Below are 27,505 nucleotides of genomic sequence, written 5' to 3'. Positions count from 1 at the left end.
AAAAAGAAAAAAGTTCAACACCACTACCAGCCACCCCATTCACAAAAGTTGAGTGACCTTAATTAAGTTCAAATACACACTCACATGACAAAGAAGTTAAAGATAAAATAGTTAAATGGAACTGGTAGTTGAAAAAAACAAAAGAAGAAAGAAAGCAAAAGACTCCCAAAAATACTTAAAAAACTTTTTAAACAAAAGATTAAAAAAAGAAGAACAAATTCAAGATACTAAATACTTACTTTAAAGTTTCCACTACATATTCCGGCAGGCCCTCTGTTTTGGATAAACATAAATAGCGTGTGGTTTGACGACCGAATAATATGTTATTTCACGCCATAAATCTGCATCGGAGTCTTGATCGTAAGTACGATTAATGGTTGTGAAATTTTTGGGACATCTGAAAACAGAAAATAAAATATAACTATAGTCCAAAATATAGGCTATACTTCAGACCATTGCTGACTATAGTCAAGAACTAGAACTGAACTAAAACTGAACTAAAACTGAATTAAAACTGAACTAGAACTGAACTAGAACTGAACTAGAACTGAACTAGAACTGAACTAGAACTGAACTAGAACTGAACTAGAACTGAACTAGAACTGAACTAGAACTGAACTAGAACTGAACTAGAACTGAACTAGAACTGAACTAGAACTGAACTAGAACTGAACTAGAACTGAACTAGAACTGAACTAGAACTGAACTAGAACTGAACTAGAACTGAACTAGAACTGAACTAGAACTGAACTAGAACTGAACTAGAACTGAACTAGAACTGAACTAGAACTGAACTAGAACTGAACTAGAACTGAACTAGAACTGAACTAGAACTGAACTAGAACTGAACTAGAACTGAACTAGAACTGAACTAGAACTGAACTAGAACTGAACTAGAACTGAACTAGAACTGAACTAGAACAGAACTAGAACAGAACTAGAACTGAACTAGAACTGAACTAGAACTGAACTAGAACAGAACTAGAACAGAACTAGAACTGAACTAGAACTGAACTAGAACTGAACTAGAACTGAACTAGAACTGAACTAGAACTGAACTAGAACTGAACTAGAACTGAACTAGAAATAGAACTGAACTAGAACTGAAGTAGAACTGAACTAGAACTGAACTAGAACTGAACTAGAACTGAACTAGAACTGAACTAGAACTGAACTAGAACTGAACTAGAACTGAACTAGAACTGAACTAGAACTGAACTAGAACTGAACTAGAACTGAACTAGAACTGAACTAGAACTGAACTAGAACTGAACTAGAACTGAACTAGAACTGAACTAGAACTGAACTAGAACTGAACTAGAACTGAACTAGAACTGAACTAGAACTGAACTAGAACTGAACTAGAACTGAACTAGAACTAAACTAGAACTAAACTAGAACTGAACTAGAACTGAACTAGAACTGAACTAGAACTGAACTAGAACTGAACTAGAACTGAACTAGAACTGAACTAGATCTAAACTAGAACTGAACTAGAACTGAACTAGAACTGAACTAGAACTGAACTAGAACTGAACTAGAACTGAACTAGAACTGAACTAGAACTGAACTAGAACTGAACTAGAACTGAACTAGATCTAAACTAGAACTGAACTAGAACTGAACTAGAACTGAACTAGAACTGAACTATAAACAAGGCTGGACTATAGTACACACTATGTGTAGTTTACTCCATAGACTAGACTATAGGCCTGTCAAGACTATGGACCACAGTCCAGCTAATAAAGTACTTTTAAAAATGTCTTTGAACTCACTCAACTTACTTGTCATAATCCTCTACAATTTGCAATGATGTAATCGGTCTATTATCGGGTAAAAAACTCATTATAGAAGTGATAACATTTTTCTGTGCCATCGAGCCCATATTATTGTTGGTGTTTGTTGGTAGTAATGGCGATTTGGGTGAAGATATTGGACCATTATTTACTCCAGTCTGTATGTGTTTACCCGCTTTATTCATATTTAATAGAATATGTAAATAAAGCGGTATTTATTTGTGGGACTTATCTTATTTGTTTAAATTTTAAGTTGCAGCCAAGTTTTAATAAATTTAATTTTATAAATTTATATAATTTTTTTAGTAAGAAAAAATTTACCAACTTTCACCTACGTTTCCGCAGCAGTAAAGTGATTTTTTTTTTCTCTTATTTTGGGTTTTTTTTCAAACAAACAGCAGCTATAAAATAACAAAAAATAAGTAAATTATTTGAATATATTTATTAGTCATCATGTGTAGAAGAGTATTAGTTAAACAGAAATCACATTTAATAAATGGTTATTTGTATAAATACTTGGGATTTTAAGAATATGTAAATGTGTGAATACATTTGTAGCACGTTTAAGTGACGTATTGGGGAATGACACTTTTTAGTACTTGATTTATTGTATGTGTGTAGGTATAAATGTCTATTTAGAGTCTTTAATGTTGGTTTTGAACTTGACACTTGTCTATTTTACAAAAATAATAAAATACATTTTGACCTTTAACAGCAAAGTTTAAAAATGTTCCATTGAAAATAATTATAAAAAGTTATTTTCAAATTTAATTACATGCCACATTTTAGTCTATTTCTTTAATACCTTTTTCTTACCAAATGGGAGAGGTTCTCGAGGTATAGTCTACAGGTTGGTCTATAGTTTAATATACATGTTGGTCTGGACTATAGACTATTCTATAGTCTGAACTATAGACTATTCCACAGACTGGGCTATAGATTATTCTATAGTGTGGACTATAGACTATTCTATAGTCTGGAATATAGACTCTATTCTGGACTATAGACAATTCTATAGTCTGGACTATACTATTCTATAGTCTGCACTGTAGACTATTCTATAGTCTGGACTATAGACTATTCTATAGTCTGGTCTATAGACTATTCTATAGTCTGGACTATAGACTATTCTATAGTCTGGACAATAGATTATTCAATAGTCTGGACTATAAACTATTCTATATTCTGGACTATAGACTATTATATAGTCTGGACTATAGACTATTCTATATTCTGGACTATAGACTACTAATATAGTCTGGACTATAGACTATTCTATAGTCTGGACTATAGACTATTCTATAGTCTGGACTATAGACTATTCTATAGTCTGGACTATAGACTATTTTATAGTCTGGACTATAGACTATTCTATAGTCTGGACTATAGACTATTTTATAGTCTGTACTATAGACTATTCTATAGTCTGGACTATAGACTATTCTATGGTCTGTACTATAGACTATTCTATAGTCTGGACTATAGACTATTCTATAGTCTGGACTATAGACTATTCTATAGTCTGGACTATAGACTATTCTATAGTCTGGACTATAGACTATTCTATAGTCTGGACTATAGACTATTCTATAGTCTGGACTATAGACTATTCTATAGTCTAGACTATAGACTATTCTATAGTCTGGACTATAGACTATTCTATAGTCTGGACTATAGACTATTCTATAGTCTGGACTATAGACTATTCTATAGTCTGGAATATAGCCTATTCTAGACTATTCTATAGTTGGACTATAGACTATTCTATAGTCTGGACTATAGACTATTCTATAGTCTGGACTATAGACTATTCTATAGTCTGGACTATAGGACTATTATATAGTCTGGACTATAGACTATTGTATAGCTGGGAGTATAGTCTATTGTATAGTTGGGACTATACTCTATTCTATAGTTTGGACTATAGACTATAGTATAGCTGGGACTGTAGTCTATTCTATAGTCTACTCTATAATATGGACTATGTCTAGTCTATAGTATGGACTATGTCTAGTATATTCTATAGAGTGGAATATAGTCTAGTCTATATTCAAGTCAATAGTTTGATCTATAGTCTCGATATAAGTAGTTGAAATATAGTCTAGTCAACAGTTGAACTATATTCCAGTCAATAGTTTGGTATATAGCCTGGACTAAAGTCTGGTCTATTGTCTGGTCTATAGTCTAGTCTACAGTCTGGAATATAGTTTAGTCTATAGTTTGGACTATAGTCTAGTCTATAGTTTGGACAATAGTCTAGTCTTTTCTATAGGTATGACTATATTCTGGTCTATAGTCTAGTCTATAGTCTATTCTATAGTCTAGTCTATAGTCAAGTCTATAGTCTAGTCTATAGTCGAGTCTATAGTCTAGTCTATAGTCTAGCCTATAGTCTAGGTCTATAGTCTAGTCTACAGTCTAGTCTACAGTCTAGTCTACAGTCTAGTCTATAGTCTAGTCTATAGTCTAGTCTATAGTCTAGTCTATAGTCTAGTCTATAGTCTAGTCTATAGTCTAGTCTATAGTCTAGTCTATAGTCTAGTCTATAATCTAGTCTATAGTCTAGTCTATGTCTAGTCTATAGTCTAGGTCTATAGTCTAGTCTATAGTCTAGTCTATAGTCTAGCCTATAGGTCCTAGTCTATAGTCTAGTCTACAGTCTAGTCTACAGTCTAGTCTACAGTCTAGTCTATAGTCTAGTCTATAGCCTAGTCTATAGTCTTGTCTATAGTCTTGTCTATAGTCCTGTCTATAGTCTTGTCTATAGTTTTGTCTATAGCATATAGTTTTGTCTACAGTCTAATCTCTAGGTTAAACTATAGAATAGTGTAATGTATATTTTCCAGTCTAAAATTTGGGACTATAATCTGGTCTAGTCTGGACTATAGTCTAGTCTAGTACGCACAATAGATTGAACTCCGTTTTGAATTTACGTTTTCAAATCGTTTAAATCGATCCGTGGCTATCCCTCTCCTTCTATTCCAATTTGTTTCTACCTACTTTTTATTGCAAAAAGGTTTTTTTTTCAAAGCACTCAAATTACTGCAATATTTATGGTAAAGAAACATTATATGCCATAATAAGAATCTATTTGTTTAAACTAATTTTCTGAAAGAGGCTTTAATGGGGGCTAGGGGCAAATATGGACCAAGCCCGATAAAATTTTGTGAATATATTTATATTTACATAATATTTTATTGTGCTGAATTTCATCGCGATATTTGTGTTTATAAGTTAATTTGGGACATTCAAGTAATTTTCTGAAGGGGACTTTGTATGGGAGCTAGGGTCAAATGGGGCCTGATATTTATGAAATTTGGCAGGGTTATCAAGACTTCTATAAAACTTGGTTGTGCCGTATTTTATCGATATATCTGTATTTAACATAATTATGAGCTCAGAAGCCCTTTTCGGGGGGTTCTGTTCTATGGGGGCTAGGTGAAATAATGGACCGATTTTAACCATTTTCAATAGGCTTCGTCCTTGGGTCAAATAAAACGTGCGTGCCAAATTTCATCCAATTATCTTGAAAATTGCGACCTGTACCTTGCGCACAAGGTTTACATGGACAGCCAGCCAGACAGACGGACGGACAGACGGACATATCTTAATCGACTCAGAAAACGATTCTAAGCCGATTGGTATACTTTAAGGTGGGTATAGGACGAATATTTTTGTATGTTACAAACATCAGCACAAACCCAATATACCCTCCCCACTAAAGTGGTGTAGGGTATAAATATGCAAGGTCTGAAGACAAGGCTAGAATTTATACATTCAATACTTAATGATTCAATGAATATTTATGAATTTGAGCAGCATAAACAATTGTTTGTAATTAAATTCTTAAAGCGAGAGAATTTGAGTAAAGGAATTAAAAGTATGAGAAAAATAACACAACAATTTCGATATTTACAAATATAAATCACAGAATTTATGAGGCATATAAACAAAATATTAACCAACTTTATGGAGAGAGTATAACTTATTAAGTGGTTAAGTAATGTAGAAAAAATAATAACACTAAATTTAAATTAAATTAAAATTTTATAGTTCAAAAGAATAGGAAATAACAAGCAAAATATGAAAAAAATAAATATATTGGTTGCAGGCAGGGATGGGTAATTGAAATTTTATAATTTGTATACGTATGTATATGGCAGGTATATTTGTATATTGGATGGGTTGCTCATTAAAACAAACTTTAGCAGAATTTTAAAATTAAACATTGTTTGCACTTTCCAACTCTGTTTCTTAATAACAAGTGCCATAACAAGCGATTGGATATTTAACTATTAAAAATAGAAAATTTTATTTTTGTTTAGTTGGTAAATTTTTCACAATATAAGATTCAAATTCCAAACACTTAATAAAGAGGCCATAAAAAATTTGTTTAGCTTTTCAATTCCTTTCCATTCAAACGTTATGCACTTATTGTTGTGTGTGTCAGCAGCAGAAAAAACCTAATACATACAACATTTGTATATAATTACAAAGTACTAAAAAGTACCCAGCAGTAATGGACAAAAGCTATTAAGTTTAAACATGAGTGGTAAAGCAAAAAGAAACCAAATTTACTTTCAAACAGCAATCAAGGAACATCACTTAAGCAAGTTAACTCTGCACTTATACACAGGAATTTGATAAACTGCCCTTAACTGCCATCAATACACAATAACAAAAGTGAGGCACACCTGTTGCCCATAATGTTAATAATAATGACGTTACAATTGATGATGATTACCAACTATGTATACATATAATGATGAGGTTGAATGTGGAAAGTTTAACAAACAAACAAACAAACAGACAGACATACAATACAGACTGACGGCCGGCCAACGTCGTAGTATTAAATGCCACCTAAAAAAAGCAACAAAACAAACAGGGTAAAAAATGCTAAAATTACAAATAATTTGCAAAGAAAATACTTACATTCGAAAACTTTTATTTACAATTTTGTATGGCATAAAATAGTGCAGACTTTTTGACGAGACTAACAAGTGCAATAATATTTATGCTATAAGAGGAAAAAAAAGTAGTCAAAGTAATCAAGCCAATAAACTATGACAGAAATGTAGTACATAGATGTAGGAACAAAAAATGAAATGAATATTTGCGCTTTGTTGTCTATTTGTAAATCGAGATGGAACATTTTTTCTAAAAACACTCAAAATAAAAAACATGTACAGTTTAAGGATACAGGATTGCCAAGTATAAGGAATATGATGAAGTTATTAAAAGCTAAGAAACTAATGTTTCAAATACAATATACAAATTGTTTATTATTCCTTCAGTAGGTGTAGAGTTAGTATTTTAGTCGGACAGACCGAAGGTTCTGGATTCGATTGCTACTAACTAACTAACTAACTAACTAACTAACTACTAACTAACTAACTAACTAACAACTAACTACTAACTAACTACTACTACTAACTAACTAACTAACTAACTACTAACTAACTAACTAACTAACTAACTAACTAACTAACTAACTAACTACTTAACTAACTAACTAACTAACTAACTAACTAACTAACTACCTAACTAACTAACTAACTAACTAACTAACTAACTACTACTAACTAACTACTAACTAACTAACTAACTAACTAACTAACTAACTAACTACTAACTAACTACTAACTAACTACTAACTAACTAACTAACTAACTAACTAACTAACTAACTAACTAACTAACTAACTAACTAACTAACTACTAACTAACTAACTACTAACTAACTAACTAACTAACTAACTAACTAACTAACTACTAACTAACTAACTAACTAACTACTAACTAACTAACTAACTAACTAACTACTAACTAACTAACTACTAACTAACTAACTAACTAACTTAACTACTAACTAACTAACTAACTAACTAACTAACACTACTAACTAACTAACTAACTAACTAACTAACTAACTACTAACTAACTAACTAACTAACTAACTAACTAACTAACTAACTAACTAACTACTAACTAACTAACTAACTAACTAACTAACTAACTAACTAACTAACTAACTACTAACTAACTAACTAACTACTAACTAACTAACTACTAACTAACTAACTAACTAACTAACACTAACTAACTAACTACTAACTAACTAACTAACTAACTACTAACTAACTAACTAACTAACTAACTAACTAACTAACTACTAACTAACTAACTAACTAACTAACTACTAACTAACTAACTAACTAACTAACTAACTAACTAACTACTAACTAACTAACTAACTACTAACTAACTAACTAACTAACTAACTAACTAACTAACTACTAACTAACTAACTAACTACTAACTAACTAACTAACTAGTGGCCTCCGGTAGGTTAGTGGTTAGTGTTCTAGTCTGGTAGACCGGAGGTGGTGGGTTCGATTCCCACCTGAGGCACTGGTTAAGGAGCGCACAACAGGCCCGATAGAGGCCTAGGTGTATTTCTTCGGATTTGATGTATATTCATCCTCCTTTCAAACTAACTACTAACTAACTAACTAACTAACTAACTAACTAACTAACAACTAACTAACTAACTAACTAACTAACTAACTAACTAACTAACTAACTACTAACTAACTAACTAACTAACTAACTAACTAACTAACTAACTAACTAACTAACTAACTAACTAACTAACTACCTAACTAACTAACTAACTAACTAACTAACTAACACTAACTACTAACTACTACTAACTAACTAACTAACTAACTAACTAACTAACTACTAACTAACAACTAACTACTAACTAACTAACTAACTAACTAACTACTAACTAACTAACTACTACTAACTAACTAACTAACTAACTAACTCTAACTAACTAACTACTAACTAACTAACTAACTAACTACTAACTAACTAACTAACTACTAACTAACTAACTACTAACTAACTACTACTAACTACTAACTAACTAACTACTAACTAACTAACTACCTACTAACTAACTAACTACTAACTAACTAACTACTAACTAACTAACTAACTAACTAACTAACTAACTAACTAACTACTAACTACTAACTAACTAACTACTAACTAACTAACTAACTAACTAACTAACTAACTACTAACTAACTACTACTACTAACTAACTAACACTAACTCTAACTACTAACTAACTAACTAACTAACTACTAACTAACTAACTAACTACTAACTAACTAACTAACTAACTACTACTAACTAACTAACTACTAACTAACTAACTAACTAACTAACTAACTAACTACTAACCTACTAACTAACTAACTAACTAACTAACTACTAACTAACTAACTAACTAACTAACTCTACTAACTAACTAACTAACTAACTAACTAACTACTAACTAAACTACTAACTAACTACTAACTAACTAACTAACTAACTAACTAAACTAACTAACTAACTAACTACTAACTACTAACTAACTAACTAACTAACTACTAACTAACTAACTAACTAACTAACTACTAACTAACTAACTAACTAACTACTAACTAACTAACTAACTACTAACTAACTAACTAACTACTAACTAACTAACGAACTAACTAACTACTAACTAACTAACTAACTAACTAACTACTAACTAACTAACTAACTAACTAACTAACTAACTAACTAACTAACTAAACTAACTAACTACTAACTAACTAACTAACTAACTAACTAACTAACTAACTAACTAACTAACTAACTAACTAACTAACTAACTAACTACTAACTAACTAACTAACTAACTAACTAACTAACTAAACGAACTAACTACTAACTAACTAACTAACTAACTTAACTAACTAACTACCTAACTACTAACTAACTAACTAACTAACACTAACTAACTAACTACTAACTAACTAACTAACTAACTAACTACTAACTAACTAACTAACTAACTAACTAACTAACTAACTAACTAACACTAACTAACTACTAACTAACTACTAACTAACTAACTAACTAACTACAACTAACTAACTAACTAACTAACTAACTAACTAACTAACTAACTAACTAACTAACTGACTGACTGACTGACTGACTGACTATCGAACTGGTACAAGAGATGAGTGACAGTTAAGCTATGATCCGCTAAAAAATGCCCTATTTCAATTTTCGAGGCAAAGATAATCATAACTACCGAGAAGCTGAACATTAAGAAAAAACATTCGAAGAAAAAGGGAGTCCTCTTTTTATCCACTACAAAGCCAAGCCATATCTTGCTCAAAAGACTGAGCGTGACACTAAGTCTCTGAAGGGGGAGAAGTAACCTAACATCAAAATCAGGCTTCAAATACTGGTGAGGATTCCGACTCTTAAATGGTGAATGAATAGTGTTAGAGGTGACCAAATAACATATTCCAGAAGATCATATTGCGTCAACCCAAGCAAACCAGACCTCTTCAGGAGCTGAACACACACAGCAGTGGTGTAATGATCAGGAGGTTGGCTCTCAAAATCTAGATAAAAGGATGGCCGTGGAGAAGTGGGAAGTCTTTCATATGAAAGAAAACAATGAGATCATTCTTCTCACAGTAGCAGTAGAGAGAACTAAAAGGATAATCATACCAAGAATAAAGCTTTGGCTTATTTCGCTTCTAAATCTGTCATTTTTAAAATTGTGCTGGTGCCCATTATAGGGACTGTTACCATAGCTCCGACAAGTGAAATATTAAGAGTGTGGTGATGATGGTGCAAGAAGAGAATTCAGTTGTCTCCTTCAAAATGGGATGAGCCCTTTGGAAGGAGGAGGAGTAAAATTCTCAAAACGAGGAGGAGATGACCGACCCGACTAAATTACACCTTAATCTCACATTTTTCCCTTTTACTTGACAACCCTAGTCGCGCCATCACCACTTCTAAACCATCAGATCAATGACCGGCAATCCAATAAAACTTTAAGAGTTGAGACTTTTTGGCAAAATAACAAAGAATAGAAGAAAGAAAAACACAAAAAAAAAAAACAATTTCGCACACAGCCAGTTGAATAACTTAAAAATAATATTCGTATCCATTACAGTTCATAAAATGCAACAGTAAAAGAACTATTTTAAAACATAATTACAATTGGTTATAAAATACAATTTTAATTAAGCGCATTTCCTTTAAGGTTCTTTTACTGTTCTTCATGTTTTTTTCATTTTTTAATTTTTATCTTTATTTAAATTAAATATGCTCTATCTGCTTGTTTAATCTAGTTCTTTATTCATCATACAGTAATTTTTTGTATAAATGCATTCATGACTTCATGTTGTAGAGCAAAAAAATCTACACAAAGAATTTTATTTATTTTGTACTGTTTTCTTATTAATGAATTAAAAAGTAATAAGTACAGTGAGGCCTGGTTTGAAGGGTGTAGACTAGTCTAGTCTATAGACCATATATACTAGATTATGAGTCTAGTCTAGTCTAGTCTATAGTCTAGTCTATAGTCTAGTCTATGAGTAGTCTAGTCTAGTCTATAGTCTAGTCTATAGTCTAGTCTATAGTCTAGTCTATAGTCTAGTCTATAGTCTAGTCCATAGTCTAGTCTATAGTCTAGTCTATAGTCTAGTCTATAGTAGTCTATAGTCTAGTCTAAGTCTAGTCTATAGTCTAGTCTATAGTCTAGTCTATAGTCTCTATAGTCTAGTCTATAGTCTAGTCTATAGTCTAGTCTATAGTCTAGTCTATAGTCTAGTCTATAGTCTAGTCTATAGTCTAGTCCATAGTCTAGTCTATAGTCTAGTCTATAGTCTAGTCTATAGTCTAGTCTATAGTCTAGTCTATAGTCTAGTCTATAGTCTAGTCTATAGTCTAGTCTATAGTCTAGTCTATAGTCTAGTCTATAGTCTAGTCTATAGTCTAGTCTATAGTCTAGTCTATAGTCTAGTCTATAGTCTATATATAGTCTAGTCTATAGTCTAGTCTACAGTCTAGTCTATAGTATAGTCTATAGTCTCGTCTATAGTCTCGTCTATAGTCTATAGTCTAGTCTATAGTCTCGTCTATAGTCTAGTCTATAGTCTAGTCTATAGTCTAGTCTATAGTCTAGTCTATAGTCTAGTCTATAGTCTAGTCTATAGTCTAGTCTATAGTCTAGTCTATAGTCTAGTCTATAGTCTAGTCTATAGTCTAGTCTATAGTCTAGTCTATAGTCTAGTCTATAGTCTAGTCTATAGTCTAGTCTATAGTCTAGTCTATAGTCTAGTCTATAGTCTAGTCTATAGTCTAGTCTATAGTCTAGTCTATAGTCTAGTCTATAGTCTAGTCTATAGTCTAGTCTATAGTCAGTCTATAGTCTAGTCTATAGTCTAGTCATAGTCTAGTCTATAGTCTAGTCTATAGTCTAGTCTATAGTCTAGTCTATAGTCTAGTCTATAGTCTAGTCTATAGTCTAGTCTATAGTCTAGTCTATAGTCTAGTCTATAGTCTAGTCTATAGTCTAGTCTATAGTCTAGTCTATAGTCTAGTCTATAGTCTAGTCTATAGTCTAGTCTATAGTCTAGTCTATAGTCTAGTCTATAGTCTAGTCTATAGTCTAGTCTATAGTCTAGTCTATAGTCTAGTCATAGTCTAGTCTATAGTCTAGTCTATAGTCTAGTCTATAGTCTAGTCTATAGTCTAGTCTATAGTCTAGTCTATAGTTAGTCTATAGTCTAGTCATAGTCTAGTCTATAGTCTAGTCTATGTCTAGTCTATAGTCTAGTCTATAGTCTAGTCTATAGTCTAGTCTATAGTCTAGTCTATAGTCTAGATAGTCTAGTCTATAGTCTAGTCTATAGTCTAGTCTATAGTCTAGTCTATAGTCTAGTCTATAGTCTAGTCTATAGTCTAGTCTATAGTCTAGTCTATAGTCTAGTCTATAGTCTATAGTCTAGTCTATAGTCTAGTCTATAGTCTAGTCTATAGTCTAGTCTATAGTCTAGTCTATAGTCTAGTCTATAGTCTAGTCTATAGTCTAGTCTATAGTCTAGTCTATAGTCTAGTCTATAGTCTATAGTCTAGTCTATAGTCTAGTCTATAGTCTAGTCTATAGTCTAGTCTATAGTCTAGCCTATAGTCTAGTCTATAGTCTAGTCTATAGTCTAGTCTATAATCTAGTCTGTAGTCTAGTCTATAGTCTAGTCTATAGTCTAGTCTATAGTCTAGTCTATAATCTAGTCTATAGTCTAGTCTATAGTCTAGTCTATAGTCTAGTCTATAGTCTAGTCTATAGTCTAGTCTATAGTCTAGTCTATAGTCTAGTCTATAGTCTAGTCTATAGTCTAGTCTATAGTCTAGTCTATAGTCTAGTCTATAGTCTAGTCTAGTCTATAGTCTAGTCTAGTCTAGTCTATAGTCTAGTCTAGTCTAGTCTAGTCTATAGTCTAGTCTAGTCTATAGTCTAGTCTACAGTAGTCTAGTCTATAGTCTAGTCTAGTCTATAGTCTAGTCTAGTCTATAGTCTAGTCTAGTTTATAGTCTAGTCTATAGTCTAGTCTATAGTCTAGTCTATAGTCTAGTATAGTCTAGTCTATAGTCTAGTCTATAGTCTAGTCTATAGTCTAGTCTATAGTCTAGTCTATAGTCTAGTCTATAGTCTAGTCTATAGTCTAGTCTATAGTCTAGTCTATAGTCTAGTCTATAGTCTAGTCTATAGTCTAGTCTATGGTCTAGTTAGTCTAGTCTATAGTCTAGTCTATAGTCTAGTCTATAGTCTAGTCTATAGTCTAGTCTATAGTCTAGTCTATAGTCTAGTCTATAGTCTAGTCTATAGTCTAGTCTATAGTCTAGTCTATAGTCTAGTCTATAGTCTAGTCTATAGTCTAGTCTATAGTCTAGTCTATAGTCTAGTCTATAGTCTAGTCTATAGTCTAGTCTATAGTCTAGTCTATAGTCTAGTCTATAGTCTAGTCTATAGTCTAGTCTATAGTCTAGTCTATAGTCTAGTCTATAGTCTAGTCTATAGTCTAGTCTATAGTCTAGTCTATAGTCTAGTCTATAGTCTAGTCTATAGTCTAGTCTATAGTCTAGTCTATAGTCTAGTCTATAGTCTAGTCTATAGTCTAGTCTATAGTCTAGTCTATAGTCTAGTCTATAGTCTAGTCTATAGTCTAGTCTATAGTCTAGTCTATAGTCTAGTCTATAGTCTAGTCTAGTCTAGTCTATAGTCTAGTCTATAGTCTAGTCTATAGTCTAGTCTATAGTCTAGTCTATAGTCTAGTCTATAGTCTAGTCTATAGTCTAGTCTATAGTCTAGTCTATAGTCTAGTCTATAGTCTAGTCTATAGTCTAGTCTATAGTCTAGTCTATAGTCTAGTCTATAGTCTAGTCTATAATCTAGTCTATAGTCTAGTCTATAGTCTAGTCTATAGTCTAGTCTATAGTCTAGTCTATAGTCTAATCTATAGTCTAGTCTATAGTCTAGTCTATAATCTGTCTAGTCTAATCTATGTCTAGTCTATAGTCTAGTCTATAATCTAGTCTATAGTCTAGTCTATAGTCTAGTCTATAGTCTAGTCTATAGTCTAATCTATAGTCTAGTCTAAAGTCTAGTCTAATAGTCTATAGTCTAGTCTATAGTCAGTCTATAGTCTAGTCTATAGTCTAGTCTAGTCTAGTCTATAGTCTAGTCTATAGTCTAGTCTATAGTCTAGTCTATAGTCTAGTCTATAGTCTAGTTATAGTCTAGTCTATAGTCTAGTCTATAGTCTAGTCTATAGTCTAGTCTATGTTAGTCTATAGTCTAGTCTATAGTAGTCTATAGTCTAGTCTATAGTCTAGTCTATAGTCTAGTCTATAGTCTAGTCTATAGTCTAGTCTATAGTCTAGTCTATAGTCTAGTCTATAGTCTAGTCTATAGTCTATCTATAGTCTAGTCATGTAGTCTAGTCTATAGTCTAGTCTAAGTCTAGTCTATAGTCTAGTCTATAGTATAGTCTAGTCTATAGTCTAGTCTATAGTCTAGTCTATAGTCTAGTCTATAGTCTAGTCTATAGTCTATCTATAGTCTAGTCTATAGTCTAGTCTAATCTAGTCTATAGTCTAGTCTATAGTCCAGTCTATAGTCTAGTCTATAGTCTAGTCTATAGTCTAGTCTATAGTCTAGTCTATAGTCTAGTCTATAGTCTAGTCTATAGTCTAGTCTATAGTCTAGTCTATAGTCTAGTCTATAGTCTAGTCTATAGTCTAGTCTATAGTCTAGTCTATAGTCTAGTCTAGTCTGTATATAGTCCTATAGTCTAGTCTATAGTCTAGTCTATAGTCTAGTCTATAGTCTAGTCTATAGTCTAGTCTATAGTCTAGTCTATAGTCTAGTCTATAGTCTAGTCTATAGTCTAGTCTATAGTCTAGTCTATAGTCTAGTCTATAGTCTAGTCTATAGTCTAGTCTATAGTCTAGTCTATAGTCTAGTCTATAGTCTAGTCTATAGTCTAGTCTATAGTCTAGTCTATAGTCTAGTCTATAGTCTAGTCTATAGTCTAGTCTAGTCTAGTCTATAGTCTAGTCTATAGTCTAGTCTATAGTCTAGTCTATGGTCTAGTCTATAGTCTAGTCTATAGTCTAGTCTATAGTCTAGTTATAGTTAGTCATCGTAGTCTATAGTCTAGTCTAGTCTATAGTCTAGTCTATAGTCTAGTCTATAGTCTAGTCTATAGTCTAGTCTATAGTCTAGTCTATAGTCTAGTCTATAGTCTAGTCTATAGTCTAGTCTATTGTCTAGTCTATAGTCTAGTCTATAGTCTAGTCTATAGTCTAGTCTATAGTCTAGTCTATAGTCTATAGTCTAGTCTATAGTCTAGTCTATAGTCTAGTCTATAGTCTAGTCTATAGTCTAGTCTATAGTCTAGTCTATAGTCTAGTCTATAGTCTAGTCTATAGTCTAGTCTATAGTCTAGTCTATAGTCTAGTCTATAGTCTAGTCTATAGTCTAGTCTATAGTCTAGTATAGTCTAGTCTATAGTCTAGTCTATAGTCTAGTCTATAGTCTAGTCTACAGTCTAGTCTATTGTCTAGTCTATAGTCTAGTCTATAGTCTAGTCTATAGTCTAGTCTATAGTCTAGTCTATAGTCTAGTCTACAGTCTAGTCTATAGTCTAGTCTATAGTCTAGTCTATAGTCTAGTCTATAGTCTAGTCTATAGTCTAGTCTATAGTCTAGTCTATAGTCTAGTCTATAGTCTAGTCTATAGTCTAGTCTATAGTCTAGTCTATAGTCTAGTCTATAGTCTAGTCTATAGTCTAGTCTATAGTCTAGTCTATAGTCTAGTCTATAGTCTAGTCTATAGTCTAGTCTATAGTCTAGTCTATAGTCTAGTCTATAGTCTAGTCTATAGTCTAGTCTATAGTCTAGTCTATAGTCTAGTCTATAGTCTAGTCTATAGTCTAGTCTATAGTCTAGTCTATAGTCTAGTCTATAGTCTAGTCTATAGTCTAGTCTATAGTCTAGTCTATAGTCTAGTCTATAGTCTAGTCTATAGTCTAGTCTAGTCTAGTCTATAGTCTAGTCTACAGTCTAGTCTATAGTCTAGTCTATAGTCTAGTCGTAGTCTAGTCTATAGTCTAGTCTATAGTCTAGTCTATAGTCTAGTCTATAGTCTAGTCTATAGTCTAGTCTATAGTCTAGTCTAGTCTATAGTCTAGTCTATAGTCTAGTCTATAGTCTAGTCTATAGTCTAGTCTATAGTCTAGTCTATAGTCTAGTCTATAGTCTAGTCTAGTCTATAGTCTAGTCTATAGTCTAGTCTATAGTCTAGTCTATAGTCTAGTCTATAGTCTAGTCTATAGTCTAGTCTAAGTCTAGTCTATATAGTCTATAGTCTAGTCTATAGTCTAGTCTATAGTCTAGTCTATAGTCTAGTCTATAGTCTAGTCTATAGTCTAGTCTATAGTCTAGTCTATAGTCTAGTCTATGGTCTAGTCTATAGTCTAGTCTAGTCTATAGTCTAGTCTATAGTCTAGTCTATAGTCTAGTCTATAGTCTAGTCTATAGTCTAGTCTATAGTCTAGTCTATAGTCTAGTCTATAGTCTAGTCTATAGTCTAGTCTATAGTCTAGTCTATGGTCTAGTCTATAGTCTAGTCTAGTCTATAGTCTAGTCTATAGTCTAGTCTATAGTCTAGTCTATAGTCTAGTCTATAGTCTAGTCTATAGTCTAGTCTATAGTCTAGTCTATAGTCTAGTCTATAGTCTAGTCTATAGTCTAGTCTATAGTCTAGTCTATAGTCTAGTCTATAGTCTAGTCTATAGTCTAGTCTATAGTCTAGTCTATAGTCTAGTCTATAGCCTAGTCTATAGCCTAGTCTATAGCCTAGTCTATAGCCTAGTCTATAGTTTAGTCTATAGTCTAGTCTATAGTCTAGTCTAGTCTATAGTCTAGTCTAGTCTATAGTCTAGTCTATAGTCTAGTCTATAGTCTAGTCTATAGTCTAGCCTATAGTCTAGTCTATAGTCTAGTCTATAGTCTAGTCTATAGTCTCGTCTGTAGTCTCGTCTATAGTCTAGTCTATAGTCTAGTCTATAGTCTAGTAGTCTATAGTCTAGTCTATAGTCCAGTCTATAGTCTAGTCTATAGTCCAGTCTATAGTCTAGTCTATAGTCTAGTCTATGTCTAGTCTATAGTCTAGTCTATAGTCTAGTCTATAGTCTAGTCTATAGTCTAGTCTATAGTCTCGTCTATAGTCTAGTCTATAGCCTAGTCTATAGCCTAGTCTATAGCCTAGTCTATAGCCTAGTCTATAGTTTAGTCTATAGTCTAGTCTATAGTCTAGTCTATAGTCTAGTCTATAGTCTAGTCTATAGTCTAGTCTATAGTCTAGTCTATAGTCTAGTCTATAGTCTAGCCTATAGTCTAGTCTATAGTCTAGTCTAGTCTATAGTCTAGTCTATAGTCTAGTCTATAGTCTCGTCTGTAGTCTCGTCTATAGTCTAGTCTATAGTCTAGTCTATAGTATAGTTAATAGTCTAGTCTATAGTATAGTCTATAGTCTAGCCTATAGTCTAGTCTATAGTCTAGTCTATAGTCTAGTCTATAGTCTAGTCTATAGTCTAGTCTATAGTCTAGTCTATCGTCTAGTCTAGTCTATAGTCTAGTCTATAGTCTAGTCTATAGTCTAGTCTATAGTCTAGTCTATAGTCTAGTCTATAGTCTAGTCTATAGTCTAGTCTATAGTCTAGTCTATAGTCTAGTCTATAGTCTAGTCTATAGTCTAGTCTATAGTCTAGTCTATAGTCTAGTCTATAGTCTAATCTATAGTCTAGTCTATAGTCTAGTCTATAGTCTAGTCTATAGTCTAGTCTATAGTCTAGTCTATAGTCTAGTCTATAATCTAGTCTATAGTCTAGTCTATAGTCCAGTCTATAATCTAGTCTATAGTCTAGTCTATAGTCCAGTCTATAGTCTAGTCTATAGTCTAGTCTATAGTCTAGTCTATAGTCTAGTCTATAGTCTAGTCTATAGTCTAGTCTATAGTCTAGTCTATAGTCTAGTCTATAGTCTAGTCCATATGGTATATAGTCTAGTCTATAGTCTAGTCTATAGTCTAGTCTATAGTCTAGTCTATAGTCTAGTCTATAGTCTAGTCTATAGTCTAGTCTATAGTCTAGTCTATAGTCTAGTCTATAGTCTAGTCTATAGTCTAGTCTATAGTCTAGTCTATAGTCTAGTCTATAGTATAGTCTAGTATAGTCTGTCTATAGTCTAGTCTATAGTCTAGTCTATAGTCTAGTCTAGTCTATAGTCTAGTCTATAGTCTAGTCTATAGTCTAGTCTATGGTCTAGTCTATAGTCTAGTCTATAGTCTAGTCTATAGTCTAGTCTATAGTCTAGTCTATAGTCTAGTCTAGTCTATAGTCTAGTCTAGTCTATAGTCTAGTCTATAGTCTAGTCTATAGTCTAGTCTATAGTCTAGTCTATAGTCTAGTCTATAGTCTAGTCTATAGTCTAGTCTATAGTCTAGTCTATAGTCTAGTCTATAGTCTAGTCTATAGTCTAGTCTATAGTCTAGTCTATAGTCTAGTCTATAGTCTAGTCTATAGTCTAGTCTATAGTCTAGTCTATAGTCTAGTCTATAGTCTAGTCATAGTCTAGTCTATAGTCTATAGTCTAGTCTATAGTCTAGTCTATAGTCTAGTCTATAGTCTAGTCTATAGTCTAGTCTACAGTCTAGTCTATTGTCTAGTCTTAGTCTATAGTCTAGTCTATAGTCTAGTCTATAGTCTAGTCTATAGTCTATAGTCTAGTTACAGTCTAGTCTATAGTCTAGTCTATAGTCTAGTCTATAGTCTAGTCTATAGTCTAGTCTATAGTCTAGTCTATAGTCTAGTCTATAGTCTAGTCTATAGTCTAGTCTATAGTCTAGTCTATAGTCTAGTCTATAGTCTAGTCTATAGTCTAGTCTATAGTCTAGTCTATAGTCTAGTCTATAGTCTAGTCTATAGTCTAGTCTATAGTCTAGTCTATAGTCTAGTCTATAGTCTAGTCTATAGTCTAGTCTATAGTCTAGTCTATAGTCTAGTCTATAGTCTAGTCTATAGTCTAGTCTATAGTCTAGTCTATAGTCTATATAGTCTAGTCTATAGTCTAGTCTATAGTCTAGTCTATAGTCTAGTCTATAGTCTAGTCTATAGTCTAGTCTAGTCTAGTCTATAGTCTAGTCTACAGTCTAGTCTATAGTCTAGTCTATAGTCTAGTCTATAGTCTAGTCTATAGTCTAGTCTATAGTCTAGTCTATAGTCTAGTCTATAGTCTAGTCTATAGTCTAGTCTATAGTCTAGTCTATAGTCTAGTCTATAGTCTAGTTTAGTCTATAGTCTAGTCTATAGTCTAGTCTATAGTCTAGTCTATAGTCTAGTCTATAGTCTAGTCTATAGTCTAGTCTATAGTCTAGTCTATAGTCTAGTCTATAGTCTAGTCTATAGTCTAGTCTATAGTCTAGTCTATAGTCTAGTCTATAGTCTAGTCTATAGTCTAGTCTATAGTCTAGTCTATAGTCTAGTCTATAGTCTAGTCTATAGTCTAGTCTATAGTCTAGTCTATAGTCTAGTCTATAGTCTAGTCTATGGTCTAGTCTATAGTCTAGTCTAGTCTATAGTCTAGTCTATAGTCTAGTCTATAGTCTAGTCTATAGTCTAGTCTATAGTCTAGTCTATAGTCTAGTCTATAGTCTAGTCTATAGTCTAGTCTATGGTCTAGTCTATAGTCTAGTCTAGTCTATAGTCTAGTCTATAGTCTAGTCTATAGTCTAGTCTATAGTCTAGTCTATAGTCTAGTCTATAGTCTAGTCTATAGTCTAGTCTATAGTCTAGTCTATAGTCTAGTCTATAGTCTAGTCTATAGTCTAGTCTATAGTCTAGTCTATAGTCTAGTCTATAGTCTAGTCTATAGTCTAGTCTATAGTCTAGTCTATAGTCTAGTCTATAGCCTAGTCTATAGTCTAGTCTATAGCCTAGTCTATAGCCTAGTCTATAGTTTAGTCTATAGTCTAGTCTATAGTCTAGTCTAGTCTATAGTCTAGTCTATAGTCTAGTCTATAGTCTAGTCTATAGTCTAGCCTATAGTCTAGTCTATAGTCTAGTCTATAGTCTAGTCTATAGTCTCGTCTGTAGTCTCGTCTATAGTCTAGTCTATAGTCTAGTCTATAGTCTAGTCTATAGTCTAGTCTATAGTCCAGTCTATAGTCTAGTCTATAGTCCAGTCTATAGTCTAGTCTATAGTCTAGTCTATGTCTAGTCTATAGTCTAGTCTATAGTCTAGTCTATAGTCTAGTCTATAGTCTAGTCTATAGTCTCGTCTATAGTCTAGTCTATAGCCTAGTCTATAGCCTAGTCTATAGCCTAGTCTATAGCCTAGTCTATAGTTTAGTCTATAGTCTAGTCTATAGTCTAGTCTATAGTCTAGTCTATAGTCTAGTCTATAGTCTAGTCTATAGTCTAGTCTATAGTCTAGTCTATAGTCTAGCCTATAGTCTAGTCTATAGTCTAGTCTAGTCTATAGTCTAGTCTATAGTCTAGTCTATAGTCTCGTCTGTAGTCTCGTCTATAGTCTAGTCTATAGTCTAGTCTATAGTATAGTTAATAGTCTAGTCTATAGTATAGTCTATAGTCTAGCCTATAGTCTAGTCTATAGTCTAGTCTATAGTCTAGTCTATAGTCTAGTCTATAGTCTAGTCTATCGTCTAGTCTATAGTCTAGTCTATAGTCTAGTCTATAGTCTAGTCTATAGTCTAGTCTATAGTCTAGTCTATAGTCTAGTCTATAGTCTAGTCTATAGTCTAGTCTATAGTCTAGTCTATAGTCTAGTCTATAGTCTAGTCTATAGTCTAGTCTATAGTCTAGTCTATAGTCTAGTCTATAGTCTAGTCTATAGTCTAGTCTATACTCTAGTCTATAGTCTAGTCTAGTCTAGTCTATAGTAGTCTAGTCTATAGTCTAGTCTATAGTCTAGTCTATAGTCTAGTCTATAGTCTAGTCTATAGTCTAGTCTATAGTCTAGTCTATAATCTAGTCTATAATCTAGTCTATAGTCTAGTCTATAGTCTAGTCTATAGTCTAGTCTATAGTCTAGTCTATAGTCTAGTCTATAGTCTAGTCTATAGTTTAGTCTATAGTCTAGTCTATACTATAGTCTAGTCTATAGTCTAGCCTATAGTCTAGTCTATAGTCTAGTCTATAGTCTAGTCTATAGTCTAGTCTATAGTCTAGTCTATAGTCTAGTCTATAGTAGTCTATAGTCTAGTCTATAGTCTAGTCTATAGTCTAGTCTATAGTCTAGTCTATAGTCTAGTCTATAGTCTAGTCTATAGTCTAGTCTATAGTCTAGTCTATAGTCTAGTCTATAGTCTAGTCTATAGTCTAGTCTATAGTCTAGTCTATAGTCTAGTCTATAGTCTAGTCTATAGTCTAGTCTAGTCTAGTCTATAGTCTAGTCTACAGTCTAGTCTATAGTCTAGTCTATAGTCTAGTCTATAGTCTAGTCTATAGTCTAGTCTATAGTCTAGTCTATAGTCTAGTCTATAGTCTAGTCTATAGTCTAGTCTATAGTCTAGTCTATAGTCTAGTCTAGTCTATAGTCTAGTCTATAGTCTAGTCTATAGTCTAGTCTATAGTCTAGTCTATAGTCTAGTCTATAGTCTAGTCCATAGTCTGGTCTATAGTCTAGTCTATAGTCTAGTCTATAGTCTAGTCTATAGTCTAGTCTATAGTCTAGTCTATAGTCTAGTCTATAGTCTAGTCTATAGTCTAGTCTATAGTCTAGTCTATAGTCTAGTCTATAGTCTAGTCTATAGTCTAGTCTATAGTCTAGTCTATAGTCTAGTCTATAGTCTAGTCTATAGTCTAGTCTATAGTCTAGTCTATAGTCTAGTCTATAGTCTAGTCTATAGTCTAGTCTATAGTCTAGTCTATAGTCTAGTCTATAGTCTAGTCTACAGTCTAGTCTATAGTCTAGTCTATAGTCTAGTCTATAGTCTAGTCTATAGTCTAGTCTATAGTCTAGTCTATAGTCTAGTCTATAGTCTAGTCTATAGTCTAGTCTATAGTCTAGTCTATAGTCTAGTCTAGTCTATAGTCTAGTCTATAGTCTAGTCTATAGTCTAGTCTATAGTCTAGTCTATAGTCTAGTCTATAGTCTAGTCTATAGTCTAGTCTATAGTCTAGTCTATAGTCTAGTCTATAGTCTAGTCTATAGTCTAGTCTATAGTCTAGTCTATAGTCTAGTCTATAGTCTAGTCTATAGTCTAGTATAGTCTAGTCTATAGTCTAGTCTATAGTCTAGTCTATAGTCTAGTCTATAGTCTAGTCTATAGTCTAGTCTATAGTCTAGTCTATAGTCTAGTCTATAGTCTAGTCTATAGTCTAGTCTATAGTCTAGTCTATAGTCTAGTCTATAGTCTAGTCTATAGTCTAGTCTATAGTCTAGTCTATAGTCTAGTCTATAGTCTAGTCTATAGTCTAGTCTATAGTCTAGTCTATAGTCTAGTCTATAGTCTAGTCTATAGTCTAGTCTATAGTCTAGTCTATAGTCTAGTCTATAGTCTAGTCTAGTCTAGTCTAGTCTAGTCTATAGTCTAGTCTACAGTCTAGTCTATAGTCTAGTCTATAGTCTAGTCTATAGTCTAGTCTATAGTCTAGTCTATAGTCTAGTCTATAGTCTAGTCTATAGTCTAGTCTATAGTCTAGTCTAGTCTATAGTCTAGTCTATAGTCTAGTCTATAGTCTAGTCTATAGTCTAGTCTATAGTCTAGTCTATAGTCTAGTCTATAGTCTAGTTTATAGTCTAGTCTATAGTCTAGTCTATAGTCTAGTCTATAGTCTAGTCTATAGTCTAGTCTATAGTCTAGTCTATAGTCTAGTCTATAGTCTAGTCTATAGTCTAGTCTATAGTCTAGTCTATAGTCTAGTCTATAGTCTAGTCTATAGTCTAGTCTATAGTCTAGTCTATGGTCTAGTCTATAGTCTAGTCTAGTCTATAGTCTAGTCTATAGTCTAGTCTATAGTCTAGTCTATAGTCTAGTCTATAGTCTAGTCTATAGTCTAGTATAGTCTAGTCTATAGTCTAGTCTATGGTCTAGTCTATAGTCTAGTCTAGTCTATAGTCTAGTCTATAGTCTAGTCTATAGTCTAGTCTATAGTCTAGTCTATAGTCTAGTCTATAGTCTAGTCTATAGTCTAGTCTATAGTCTAGTCTATAGTCTAGTCTATAGTCTAGTCTATAGTCTAGTCTATAGTCTAGTCTATAGTCTAGTCTATAGTCTAGTCTATAGTCTAGTCTATAGTCTAGTCTATAGTCTAGTCTATAGTCTAGTCTATAGCCTAGTCTATAGCCTAGTCTATAGCCTAGTCTATAGTTTAGTCTATAGTCTAGTCTATAGTCCAGTCTATAGTCTAGTCCTATAGTCTAGTCTATAGTCTAGTCTAGAGTCTAGTCTATAGTCTAGTCTATAGTCTAGTCTATAGTCTAGTCTATAGTCTAGTCTGTAGTCTAGTCTATAGTCTAGTCTATAGTCTAGTCTATAGTCTAGTCTATAGTCTAGTCTATAGTCCAGTCTATAGTCTAGTCTATAGTCCAGTCTATAGTCTAGTCTATAGTCTAGTCTATGTCTAGTCTATAGTCTAGTCTATAGTCTAGTCTATAGTCTAGTCTATAGTCTAGTCTATAGTCTCGTCTATAGTCTAGTCTATAGCCTAGTCTATAGCCTAGTCTATAGCCTAGTCTATAGTTTAGTCTATAGTCTAGTCTATAGTCTAGTCTATAGTCTAGTCTATAGTCTAGTCTATAGTCTAGTCTATAGTCTAGTCTATAGTCTAGTCTATAGTCTAGCCTATAGTCTAGTCTATAGTCTAGTCTAGTCTATAGTCTAGTCTATAGTCTAGTCTATAGTCTAGTCTATAGTCTAGTCTATAGTCTAGTCTATAGTCTAGTCTATAGTCTAGTCTATAGTCTAGTCTATAGTCTAGTCTATAGTCTAGTCTATAGTCTAGTCTATAGTCTAGTCTATAGTCTAGTCTATAGTCTAGTCTATAGTCTAGTCTATAGTCTAGTCTATAGTCTAGTCTATAGTCTAGTCTATAGTCTAGTCTATAGTCTAGTCTATAGTCTAGTCTATAGTCTAGTCTATAGTCTAGTCTATAGTCTAGTCTATAGTCTAGTCTATAGTCTAGTCTATAGTCTAGTCTATAGCCTAGTCTATAGTCTAGTCTATAGTCTAGTCTATAGTCTAGTCTATTGTCTAGTCTATAGTCTAGTCTATAGTCTAGTCTATAGTCTAGTCTATAGTCTAGTCTATAGTCTAGTCTGTCTAGTCATAGTCTAGTCTATAGTCTAGTCTATAGTCTAGTCTATAGTCTAGTCTATAGTCTAGTCTATAGTCTAGTCTATAGTCTAGTCTATAGTCTAGTCTATAGTCTAGGTCTATAGTCTAGTCTAATAGTCATGTCTATACCCTAGTCTATAGTCTAGTCTATAGTCTAAAGTCTAGTATGTAGTAAATCTATATCTAGTTTAATAATATGAACTTTATTCTAGTATATAATCTACACTATAATCTAGTCATTCAAGGCCTCTCTATAAACTAGTAATTCCACAGCCACTGTGTCACTGCTTCTGTGAATTTTACAACTTTGACTAGAACACATTCAATTCCATGATGCATGAGTTCTATAGTGTCGTTTGTGGTCTATTATATTTTTCACAATAAAACAATTTAAAATTGATAAAAAACAAGGCTGACGCATAAAGTTGTTCTTCATTTGTTTAATGTTTATATATAAAAAAAAATAAAATAAAGTCAATTACTATAATGACCTCAAAAAGAGTCTTATTGTAAACTCCATGAATTTTAACAAAAGAAATTGCTTTAGTTATGGGCATTAACATTAACCGAAAAGAAATTTTTACAATCTTTGTAATAAACTTTTTTTTTATTTATTTACAAAGAAAATCTTTACGTGTTAAACATACAGTCACACAGATAATTATACGTACCCCCCATAAAATGCTGTATATGAAGTAATTAGCGATTTTAAATTATTTTTTTTTCAATTAATTTGCAGGTATATTACCATTTACTTAATCAAATAAAAAAAATCATATTTACTATGCGTTTTAAGCGTCTAAACGCAAAAAACACATATGGCAACACAGAAAATTGTACGTACGATGCTTTGTGGCGCTGTAAATTAACGGTATTTTTTTTTGTAATTACATTAAAATGCTTCAGGCTTCATTTGTACGTAGATTGGCGAAATTTTAAGTAATTTAAAAAGAGTTAAAATTATAGATTGCAAAAATGGGCCGAAAAACTAAAGACGTTAGCATTGAAGTGCGGGAACTAATAGTTAAACTCAGAAAAGAAGGAAATTCGTTGAACTCAATCGCTAAAACTATCGGGCGTGCTAAGTCAACTGTGTAAACAATATTAAAACATTTTTCTGAGACGAGTTCATTAGCAAGCAAAGCTAAAACTGGCCGTCCACCCAAAATTTCTCCAAGAGTTGCCCGGTATATTAAAAATGTTGTGGATAAAAATCCTAAAATTACAGCCGTAGAAATAAGAAATACTTTGGAGAATGATCATAATATCAATGTGCATTCTGAAACAGTTCGAAGCGTTTTGAGAAAAAATGGATTCCGTAGCCGCGTGCCCAGAAAAAAAACCGTTTATCAATGAAATAAATAGAAAAAAGCGGTTGGATTTCGCACTAAAATATATGGACAAACCCACAGATTTCTGGGCAAATGTGTTATTTAGTGACGAAAGTAAATATAATTTATTCGGATGCGATGGCAAACAAAAAATTTGGCGTAAAAAAAATACAGAGTTGCAGCCGAAAAACCTTATTCCCACCGTTAAACATGGCGGTGGTTCGGTAATGGTTTGGGGCTGTATGTCGGCGAGTGGAGTGGGAAAACTACAATTTGTGGAAACAACTATGGATCGTTTTGTATACCTCGACATTCTTAAAAGTAGTTTGAAGGAATCGGCAACCAATTTGGGTCTCAGTGGTACCTGGTATTTCCAACAAGACAACGACCCTAAGCACACTTCGCATCTTGTGAAGGAGTGGCTGCTTTACAACGTACCGAAACAGCTCCATTCGCCTCCCCAATCGCCAGACCTCAACCCAATAGAACATCTGTGGGATGAATTAGAACGTCGCATAAGGAAAAAATCATTCAGGAACAAACAAGAACTGAAGGAGGGCCTAAAATACGAATGGAGCCAAATAAATAGTGAAACTACAAAAAAACTTGTGTTTTCTATGAATAATCGGTTGAAGGCGGTGGTTGAGGCAAAGGGAGGCCCAACCAAGTACTAAACACATAATGTATATAATTCAAATATTAATATAAATTATTTTTTTTTATCGTACGTATAATTATCTGTGTTGCGAAAATGCGTTTTTTGTGTTTTTTATAATTTAAAGGTATTCTAATCTATTTTAAATAATGAAATAAATGTTTTTGTTTGATAATATAAACTTTTAAATAAATACTTTTTTTATTTTATTCCAATTATGAGCGGTACGGTACATTTATGAGGGGTACGTAATATTTTCTGTGTGACTGTACAAAGAAAAAGTTCTTAAAAAAGAAAGATTTTAGACAGTTGGAATACGTTATTTTAAGAATTTTACCTTAACAGTGAAAAAAGAGGTGATTTTTTGTTTAAATAAAATGTCATTTGCATTTCATGCTTAATTGAATTTGTAAATTAGGTTTTTTTTAATAAACGCAACCGCAATTAGTGTTTTTTGTCAGGGTTGCTGGCATCTGTCATCTCGATATTGTAATTGTCAGCAAACCATAATCTTGACTATTGTATTGACTATTATACGGACTAAAATATAGGCTACAGTCCAGACTATAGTCGTGCATATAATCTGGACTTTAATCTGCACTGTTATCTGGACTATAGCCTGTACTATAGTCTGGACTATAGTAGGGTTCTATAGTTGTAACGAAAAGTCGACTTTTCGACTTTTCGACTTTTTGCATTTAGTTAAAAGTCGACTTTTCGACCTTTCGACTTTTTCTATTTTATGAAAAGTCGATTTTTCGACTTTTCGACCTTTTTCATTTATTTAAAAGTCGAATTTTAGACTTTTCGACTTTTAGTATTTTATAAATGGTCGACCTTTCGACCTTTCGACTTTTTCCGACTTTTCGACTTTTTCCGACTTTTTTCGACTTTTCGACTTTTTCCGACTTTTCGACTTTTTCCGACTTTTTTCGACTTTTTTC

At 32.7% G+C, this 27,505-nt stretch overlaps 1 pseudogene; it reads right to left on the bottom strand.

Annotated features, from left to right (window-relative positions):
- Positions 1-239: 239 nt before the first annotated feature.
- LOC119606801 overlaps positions 240-27,505 on the bottom strand; it is a 29,039-nt pseudogene continuing 1,773 nt past the window's right edge.

Source organism: Lucilia sericata, unplaced genomic scaffold, assembly GCF_015586225.1.
Source record: "Lucilia sericata isolate MDLA Ls3-8-SP2 unplaced genomic scaffold, ASM1558622v1 Contig000624F_arrow, whole genome shotgun sequence".
Taxonomy (NCBI): domain Eukaryota; kingdom Metazoa; phylum Arthropoda; class Insecta; order Diptera; family Calliphoridae; genus Lucilia; species Lucilia sericata.
This window is presented reverse-complemented; position numbering and strand designations above follow the sequence as displayed.